The sequence below is a fragment of the Narcine bancroftii genome, chromosome 9 (assembly GCF_036971445.1).
Source record: "Narcine bancroftii isolate sNarBan1 chromosome 9, sNarBan1.hap1, whole genome shotgun sequence".
In the NCBI taxonomy this organism is placed as follows: Eukaryota; Metazoa; Chordata; class Chondrichthyes; order Torpediniformes; family Narcinidae; genus Narcine; species Narcine bancroftii.
The window spans coordinates 87,803,193-87,813,639 of NC_091477.1; the positions used below are offsets into that span (position 1 = coordinate 87,803,193).

Consider the following 10,447-nt stretch of genomic DNA (forward strand, 5'->3'; position numbering starts at 1 on the left):
ACAATCCAAATAGGGGAGTGAAAAGTTTAAAAAAAAGGGTTTGACCATAACTGATAAGCCTACATCTGGACTTCACCTGGCTGACAACTTAAATTAAGGCCTCTTCCTTGAAATACTAATACCATTCCTCCCTAAGATGCAAATGTTTCTACAAAAATGTTCTTTTGACTCGTGGTTTATTTTCTTTTTTATTGTTAGTTAGTTTTGCATTTCCATATTTCACACTGATAATCCAGCTTGAATTTCAAACTGAAGAAATAGCCAATATTCAACTTTACAGTATCAAGAACATATCCAAAAAAGATTAGGCTAGATGGGTTGGCCTTTGATTTGGGTGGCACCAGTAGCCAAATGGTTAGCACAACATTGTTACAGTGCCAGTGACGACAGTTTGAGTCCGGCACTGTTGACTGTAAAAAGTTTGTGCGTTCCTCCTGGTGTCTATATGGGTTTCCTCTGGATGATCTGGTTTCCTCCCACCCTTCAAAACATATGGAGGTTGTAGGTTCAATTGGTGTAATCTGGCGGCACAGGCTTGTGGGCCAGACAGGCCTGCTACTGTGCTGTATGTCTAACTTTTAAAAAAAATTAGATATGACTGCCTCAAAACTGGCAGAATCAAAGCTATAACTGGGGTGAATAGAAAATTCTAACTAAGAATGAACCTTGTGGGTTCAAATAATTTCATAATGCAGGACATTAAAACGTTATTCCCAATTTGGAAGGGATATATTCAATTACCATGCTGGTGGCAAAGTTATAAAGCAGGCAATTTATTCAGCAAAGCTGCTGAGAATTATTTTCAATGCCCATTTCTTGGACAGAGAACAACTTTCAGCAATAAATTTTCTGGCCTTTTTTGTTGGCGTTAATTAGTTGTCTTAGGTTTGAGAGAGGACATCATAAATCTTAGATTGCTCCATTTAAATACTTATAAAACTTTGCATAGCCTGATTTGAGAAAAGTAGGCCAGAAGACAACCTGCTCAAAACACATCTAATCACAGTGGGAAGGAGACCAATCTGTTTTAAAGTCCTATATTTTCCCTACATCTTGAAACTATGAAATTGACAACTTTTTTTTATTCCTTGCCACACCATTCAGCCCAAACATATCTCATTTCATTCGAATCTATGCTTTGTAAAAATATAACCCTGTGAAGTATCAAACATTAAATATATTTTCCTTCCATTCCCCTCAAAAATTTCAATTCTCCTCTTGCATGATGGGAAATAAAATGTGAACTCTTTTAATCTACTCTCATCAAGTTAACCTTCATTTTAGATTAAAATTTAGAGGGGTTAGATTAAATTTAGTTTTAGGATTTTTTGTTTTCTTTTTCTTTTAGATTAACTTGTCAAATATGGGTTCAATATGGTTGTCAAAGATCATATCATTTAATAAGACAGAATTTACCCTTTGTTTAGATAAAGGGATTGCTTAATTTAGTCTTATTTTCTATCCAGAACTATTTTTGAATATCTTATGAGAATGAGATAAACAATTAATTACTTAATATTAATTAATATTGATAGAATGTAATGTTTTAAAGAAATATTGTTAAATAAACAAATGATTAAGTTTTCAACTTACATTTAAATTATGATATGTATATGGTATGACCTGTTTGTTATATTAGTAGACTTTGTGGGATTTATATTAAACTCAATAAAAATATTTTAAAAACTGTCCTTTCACTGACATTTTGCATTCATTCAAGTTAAAACAATTATTCTATCTAATATGTTAATAATGTAAAAGCATATTATTGTTCCAACAGGGTTGTATGCTGATCCCTGAATGGGTTAATTTAAATGCAATCACACTAAAATTAGCAGAGAAAGAACCTTTACAGAAATGCATGTAATTTTTTTTAATATACAATGCCTTTTAAATTCTTACTTTATATTAAAAAAAAAGAAAATTAGCCCCAATCAGACCAATGTTTTTAATCATTCTAAATCTGAATGCATGTACTGGAACAAGTTTTATCACACTGCCCATTGTTTTCTGCCCTTGAGCTTGACCCAACTCAAATCCCATATCCAATACTCAGGAAGAAGGGCAGGTGGAGTGGTTTCCCAGTGCCTCACTCATAGGCCCATATTTTACTCATAAATTCCATTAGCCTTGAGCAGAACTACCATCATTTATCTGTTTAACTGGAAGCGTCAGGAAATCCCATGTGCGCACCAACAAATGCAGAGCCCCAGACTTACAGATGCTCCAAAGTGTCTGGTGCTGTATTCCATATTAGGATCATTGGCAGACCTACATCAACCTGACATTCCCCAGTATTTACACTGGAAATATTGAATTCTGCACCAGATTAAATCCTAGATCGGAATCTTAAGATATGTTGATTGGGAATGTGAAGAAGCAAGCAACGTGGAGAGCAGGTTTCTTTTTCCAAAAATATTTATTGTTCTAATTATTTATGAATTTTAAGTTAATATTTATTTGTTTATATTTTAGCCATATTTATATTGATCTTAAAATAAAAAATGCTCAATTTTTTACTACAATTAACCATTTTTAATAGATTTTATATGCCCAAATGTACAAACATTCAGAAATTTGCACCCTCACAGCTATGACTTCCCACAAAGCAGAGTATAAAGCTCTACTTGCAGTCAGGTCTTTTCAGGGACACTGTATCTTTAACGAAATGTTGAATGCCCTAGCACGGCTCTTTTACTGAAAGTTGAATGCCCTGCAATCAGAGTCCAGGATATTTCAGGCCAGCAGAATGGGCCCTCCACATTCAAAGCAGAAAGACATGTGCAAGGTGTGTGTGTGTAGGTGGCCTGTGAGGTTGTTGATCCATGCAAACAAGACCCTGAAGGTACATTCTTCCTGATGCTACATGAGAGACTGCAGATTCTGGAATCTGGAGCAAAACTCAATCTGCTGAAGAACCATCATTGTCATCATCTCATCAAATTCCAGCACTGACAGCCTTTGTCTGCACTTGTTACCTTACGGTGCCCCCCCCCTCCCCCCTCCCCCCTCCCCCCCCCCTCCCCCCCCCCTCCCCCCTCCCCCTCCCCCCCCCCTCCCCCCCTCCCCCCCCCCCTCCCCCTCCCCCCCCCTCCCCCCCTCCCCCCCCCCCCTCCCCCCCCCTCCCTCCCCCCTCCCCCCCCCCTCCCCCCTCCCTCCCCCCCCCCCTCCCCCCCCCCTCCCCCCCCCCTCCCCCCTCCCCCCTCCCCCCCCCCCCTCCCCCTCCCCCCCCTCCCCCCCTCCCCCCCCCCTCCCCCTCCCCCCCTCCCCCCCCCCCCCTCCCCCCCCCCCTCCCCTCCCCCCTCCCCCACCAATAATTATATTCCTCCACCTAATCCTTTTCTTCTCTCTTTCCCTTTTTCTGGCATCTGCCAATCAACTGCTTCTATCCATCAACCCTCACATCTCCCACACTCACTAATCCCTTTCTGGTCCTGTTCCAACCCCTCCCATCCGATCATCATTATGCTACCTATCTCCCCCTATACTATAAAGGGTTCCAGTTCAAATGTTGGCAATTGGTTTTCTCCAACTGATGATGCTTGACCTACTGAGTTCCTCCAGCAGATTGTGTTTTGCTTAATTCTCCTTGATGAATTATAGCCAGGATTAAAGTGCATGTCATGTAGTCATGCTGTTGGAATATTTAATAGATTGAATTGACATCCACCAGCATGAAGTGCTTCAAAGGAATGGCTCATTAACTCCAGCCTGCAAACCATCCTCAATCCACACCAAACAGGTCCAGACCAAATTCCATCTTCTGGTCCTACACTCAGCCCTGAAATACCAGGACAATAACACCACCTATGTCAGATTACTATCTATTGACTACAGCTCATCCTTCATCACAACAGTAGTACCAAACAAATTCATCTCCAAACTATTTGACCTGGGTCTCAGCAAACTTTATGAAATTGGATCCATGACTTTCTATCTGCACCAGTGAGGATTGGTGGCAGCACTTCACCATGATCACCTTTAACACTAGGGCCACCTAAGCCTCCTACCAAACCCCTATACACTCACAACTGAATGGTCAAACACTACTCCATCTCCAACCACTAATTTTTAGATGACACCAAAGTCATAGGCCGATATCTAACAATGACAACACTAAGTATAGAAGAAAGATAGAGTCTTGTGGCTTGGTTCCAGCTAACAACCTCTCCCCCAATGTCATCAAGACCAAGGCACTGATTATAGAGTTCTGGAAGAGGGATGGTGCTCTCTTCCCAGACCACATCAAGACAGGGAGAAAACAGCTTTCATTTCCTTAGGGACTTAAGTTCCAGAGACTTGTCCTGGTCCAAACACGTCAATGCAATGGCCAAGAAAGTGAACCAGTGCCTCTACTTCCTTTGAAGTGTGAGGAAATTTGGCATGTCACCTGAATCCCTTACCAACTTCTACAGAAGGATGGTACAGTTAGCATAGAGGTTAGCACAACACTATTACAGCACCAGTGGCAGGTTAGAATTCAGCACTGCTCGTAAGGAGTTTGGACCTTCTCCCGTCTGCATGGTTTCTTCAGCGATTCCAGTTTCTCTCTCACCCTTCAAACAAATGTACAGGGTTTATAGGTCAATTCTGGTGTATTTGGTGGCTTGGCCTCGTGGTCAAGAAATGTGTGTATTGTGCTATATCTCTCAAAAAAAGATGCAGCATTGAGAGCATTGTATCAGGATGTAACACTGCTTGATATGGGAACTGCTCTACCCAAGATAGCATGAAGCGGCAGAGGGCTCTGAACGTGGTTCAGGCCATCATGCACACCCCTTCTCCTCTGTCAACTCCATCTAAAACTCCCACTGCCTTGGAAAAGTAGCCAACATATGAAATACCATGGCCACACCCTAATCACGATTATGAGATCATACACCAGCCAGAGAGATTCAGGACAGTTTCTTTCTGCCTTTATCGACCACTACAAGAACCTGAAATTAGTCAAATGATGTTGTCTTTGCTCCATACCAACCAGTTTCTTTCAATATCTCTGTACTTTTGGACTGCCTTACTTGTTGTTCTCTATTGTTAACTGGTCTGCTTGCAAAACAATTTCTATCACAGCCTCTTCAGTACATGCAACGATAAACTTGATCACTCTGCTTGTATATGTGTACACCACTTTCATCAAGATATCATTTTGCAAGATATCACATCCTGAGTTGTTTTCATGACAGTCCTGCAAGCTGCTTGTGAAGGATGCTTATAAGAACATTATTACAGAAATTCCCTTCTCCTTGCTAAGTGTCCCAAGGAAATCGATCAGGTTGCAATAACAGAAGTCTACTGGTATTTTACAGTAATTTAATCACAGACTCTGCTCTTCTCAAGAACCAGAATTAACACATCTCAACGATGATCTGAACAGAAAGTAAGTTGTAGCATGACATACATGCAAATGATTTCCAGGAAGTAAAGAGAGAAAAAAAAAGTTCACAAATCAAGGACACGTTTGCAAGTGAACAGAGCACTTTTGTTCTACTTTTACATATTATGTAAAAAATATAATACATTAAATTCCTGGTTCTGCTTGGAAAGGATAGATAAAGGCTTTGAACTAACATTCAGCAAAGGTCCAGGATTCTGACATATTCTAATGTAAATTATGACAGTTCATCGTTTGTGAAGAGCTCTATAATATTTCTGCAACATTCTGGGACACTTCAAAATATCTGGATCTTCTCACCACAGCAAATACCTCGTTTATTCAGCAATCCTGTAACAGAAAACATTATATTTACTACAAACTACCACCCCATTGTAAATAAAAGTATTGGAACTCATTAATTTCACTCTGAAGTCCCAGTTATCAGAGAACCACGGAGCCGCTCAAGTCCCTGGTTCCATTGTTTCCACTCTATTTTCAATTGTTGGGCAAACCAAGGCATGCAATTAGACTGGATTTGCAGTTGAAATGAACACATGTCATTATTTAATTGACACAAAGCACTTCCAATTGTTGCTTGTCAAAAAAAAAATGGGGCAGAGGCATCCAAACAGTTGCTGCACAAGTTTTTCGAAATCTGGACTTAGCTGCCAGATAATTGTCGTTGTCTCAATCGACACAGGACTCGGGCATCACAGGAGATACCTTGGGTAATGATGAAATTGGGGATAAAAAGAAATACAAGGTATGTCAGAAACATTTAGATGCACAGAATGTTTGCTATAAAGCTATTCGAACAGTTCAAGAGATAGCAGTAAATACGAATTACAAATTGTGTTGATGGTTTACTATAGATGAAATCCATTTTAAGAGTCCTTTAAACCAATCATAAATTGGAGATTCTTCTGTATTGTTCTTGCAACTGGAATCAGGTGGATTGAATAGTGTTAGTATTTAAGGGAATCTGGAGGCATTTGTATAGTGTGGATCTCCCAGTGGCCATCCATTTCAATTCCCCGTCCCCTTCCCTTGCTGACACGTCTGTCCGTGGTCTCATACACTGCTAGACTGAGACCACCCGCAAAATGGAGAACAACACCTCATCTTCTGTCTGGGCACCCTCCAAATGGATGGTATTAACATCAACTTATCTGGTTTCTATTAAAAAAGCCCCATTCCCCCCTTTCTTCTTCCCCATCTCCTTCTCTCTAGCTCTGTCTTTCTCCCTTTTTCCATCTGTCTCTTTTCGCAGAGCCAAAATCATTACTCACCTTTCCCCCTATCATATCCAATTAACACCTTTTGGCTGTTGGTCTGCACTCCTCCCCCTTTCATTCTTCCTTCTTAATCTCTCACCTTTAAGATGCCTGCCTGCTTTTTGTTTATACTATGAAGAAGGGCTCAGGCCCGAAACATCAGTAAAATATCTTTGTGTTTTACTTATTCTGGAATGTTCTTGCAAGGTTGACTAACATTCAGATGCAGTAGATGATTTGGTGGTCAATAGTTTGTCAGCCATTTTAATGAGAAAGTTTCATTACAGGAGTAAGAAAGTCTGATTGCAATTGTACAGCACCTTGGTGAGTTTACAGCACCTTGATGAGTTTATACTTGGAGTTTTCCTTACAATTTGTATCTTTGTATTTGGAGAGGATGAAAGCCATAGAGATTGTGCAGGTTCCAGGGGAAGAAGGTTTAGCACACGAGGAAAGATCAAGCACATTCCAGAGATGCAAAGAATAAAAGGAGCTTCCATTAAAACTTACAAAATTGTTAAATAGCTTGACAGGAAAGATGTCTCCCATGAACGAGGACTCCTGAACCTGAGGATACAGTTTGAGAAAAGAGTGAAACTTTTTGGGACCTTGATGGGGAAACATTTCTTTACTCAAATGGTAATAAATCTTTGGAATTCATGGATTTGAGCATAGATAGATAGATTTCTGAATATTAAGAGAATCAGATGCTATGGAGATAGAGCTAAAAATGGTGCTGAAGTACAAGATCAAACAGGTAATGCAGCAATCAGAAGAACTGCTTTAAACATTGAACAATGTGCTTGATCCAATCCATTAAACAGATAAACTAGGAAATTGTGATTTGTGTCATAATTCTAAAGAAATCTTCATATTTTATTGAGACATTTATTTAAAAGTCAAATATAGGTAATAAAACATTAGTGTGAAGACATTGTAGTAATTTATGTAGAAATGAGCAATGGTCTGCATCAAGTTGCATGATCTAGAACAAATACAAATTAGTGGCATCACTGCAACAGAATAAATGGGTAGACTAAATCACCACCTGGACCTGTACAAGTACAGCTATCAGAAGGAACTGCACAATCCATCTTTCTGCTCATGATCGTCGATGAGAAGAATATTTAATTGCTGGTTTGACATTTTAATTTAAATTCTCACCTTAGACATGCATCATGGTAACAGGCCATTTCAGCCTACAAGTCCACGCCGCCCAATTTACATCCATCAACCTCCACCCTTAGTACATTTCAAATAGTGGGAGGAAACCAGAACCCTGAGGGAAAAATCCACGCAGACACGGGGAGAATGTACAAACTTCTTACAGGCAGTGCAGGATTCAAACTCTGGTCCTGATCGCTGGTGCTGTAATGGTGTTGTGCTAACCGCTACACCAACCGTGCTGCCCATTTCTCTATGCTTTTTGTAGATTGATTGATTTGTGACTGCACAAGTGATACCTTAGTCTGGTGTAGAAGAATATTTGATAATGAGTGTCCGGAGAGCCACTACTAATGATGTGCCTGAAGCTGATTTTAACTGCATTTATCGGAGGGCATTTGAGTATCATTTAAAAAAAATTGAATTCAATCTATCTATTTTGATTTTTGCTTATATTTTTTATTGATTTTTGACAATCATCTATTTTGGGTAGGAGTTTCTTTGCCATCAAATCCTTCATCCAAAAGGACATGTGATGCACTAAGCAGACCCAAAATCCAGCAGGGAATAAGCTTGGTCCACCCAACACACCATGCTAATGAAAAAATAGTGAACTGCACCAAAACATCCAAGGTACACCATGCATAATATTGTATCATTTTCAAAGTTGAAACATTTGCTTTTGCCATATGGTTCTCTACCCAAGCACAATTGTTCTTTCAAAAAAAAGACACGTGGTAAATGATATTGGCATTCCACTGCTCTGTGATGACATTTACCTCCTTCGTCTATTTGTTCATAGTTTTGCTATTATCTGATTCCACCTGCATTGAATTCGCCCATCGTTATTGAATGAAGATCTGTCGGGACCAATGCCTGAAGAGGGCACACAAAATCAGTGAACCGGTGCGGACTCAAAAGGCCAACATGGCCTGTTTCCGCTCCGTAAATGGTTATATGGTTATGGCTCCCCTTTGATGAGTGCAGGTTGAGTACCAATATCATTGGCTTTATGAATAGCAAGTAAAATGGAGCAGAGTAATCAGGACACATTTCCGGACATACAACAAACATGTATAACACTGTGACAACAGAGGAGGCAGCAGATGCTGGACGACTGATACGAGTTGGCGGATCATCAAGTCCTTGTTTTGAGGGGTCCTTCTGCAATTCTAAAAGATCAATTGCTAATGCACTGAAAGGAGATGGGAGAGAGAAATTTGACTGCTTCCCTCTTCAAATCTCAATTTCCTTTCCAATATCTGTATTGCCTTTGAAGATCAGAACTGCAGCCACCCCTGCAAGTGCAACGACACCAACACTTGAAGGAGTCGCTCAATGGATCTATCTAAAAATGAACAGTTTCTTTCCAACTATTTAAAGAAAGTGCTCATTTTTTAAAAAAAACCAAAATCAACAACCCAACAACAATCAAGAACCAAAATGGAATGACTGGTCCATTACTGCTCATTAATTCATCTAAAGACTCTTTGGTTCAAATGCAAGCTTCGTTGCTGTTATCAGTCCCTTGAATTGACCCATAAGATGATGGGCCTGCACTGTTTCACTGGACTTTTCTCTATAGCCTGTGATTTTGTCCCAGTAACACTTTCTCTTGCGCTTTGGGTGCACTACGGCCTGATGAGTATTGACTGTATCCTGCTACACATGACAATAAACGATTCAGATATTCTAAGCGGAGTTGAATTTCTCAACATATTAATCGTGACTTCTTTCAACACAGCACTCATTCCCATAGTAAAATATTCTGGGAAGCAACATTTTAAAACCCCCTCCAAACTGTTCCGAGAAAAACATTTTGGATCCCAAGTTGACTCGGAAGCCAGGAGTGGAAACCACTGCCTTGTCATTCGGAGAAGAGGCAGCGAGTCATGGGGGTTCACCCCCGCGATCCCGGGAATCCACGCACGCGTCGGTACCGGGACCTCCTCACGGATTGAGGCTGCGAGACGGGGTTTTCCCCGAAAAGTGACCGTCTGCCGAGACCGACTCGTCTCCCTTCTTCTGCCTGCAAGATTAAAACTGGGATGCCAGTCGACTCCATCCAAACTTCTTCTCATTAGACAGCACACTCACCATCGTCGGAGAGGGTCTCTGGAGGGTCACCGAGGCGCTCTGCCGCATTTCGGCTGCGGGTTTCAACAGACCTCTGGTGAAGCGGCGGGTGGCCTCGGACATCGTGGGGCTCCTAGGCGCGATCTGGGGCGGCCAAGTCTCTTCGCTTCTCCAGAACCAGGAAGGAAGCGGAACTCAATCGCGAGTGACAGGGTGGGGGGGGGGGGGGGGACATGTGCTCTTCAGCAATCGTGGACAACGTTATCAAGCACGTTGCCCGTGTGCGAGCAGGAAAGGATTTCACGGGGACAGGCTCCCGGACAGATCTTGCAGCGCAGCTTCTCCCAGAAGTTGGTTAAAGTCGACCATTTTTACAGGGTTCCTCAACGTTGGCAACGTTTTCCAAAGGTTCGACCACATAGTAATGTTGGTTAACACGGAGAACTCACGTTGAGGAGTGCGACCGATCCGAAATTCCACTTCATTCAAGTCCCACTTTGCGCCATCTGGCCACCGATCTCTTTGCAATTCAACCCCCCACCCCCGGGTAAATACACCA

At 41.3% G+C, this 10,447-nt stretch overlaps 1 long non-coding RNA gene across 1 annotated transcript; it reads right to left on the minus strand.

Moving 5' to 3' along the window:
• Window positions 1-5,296: 5,296 nt before the first annotated feature.
• On the minus strand, window positions 5,297-10,077 carry LOC138742410 (uncharacterized). The gene is made up of 2 exons (XR_011344145.1): window positions 9,910-10,077; window positions 5,297-5,722 (listed from the first exon to the last, which is right to left on the minus strand). It is a non-coding gene; the product is annotated as an uncharacterized lncRNA (long non-coding RNA).
• Between the last annotated feature and the right edge of the window lie 370 nt (window positions 10,078-10,447).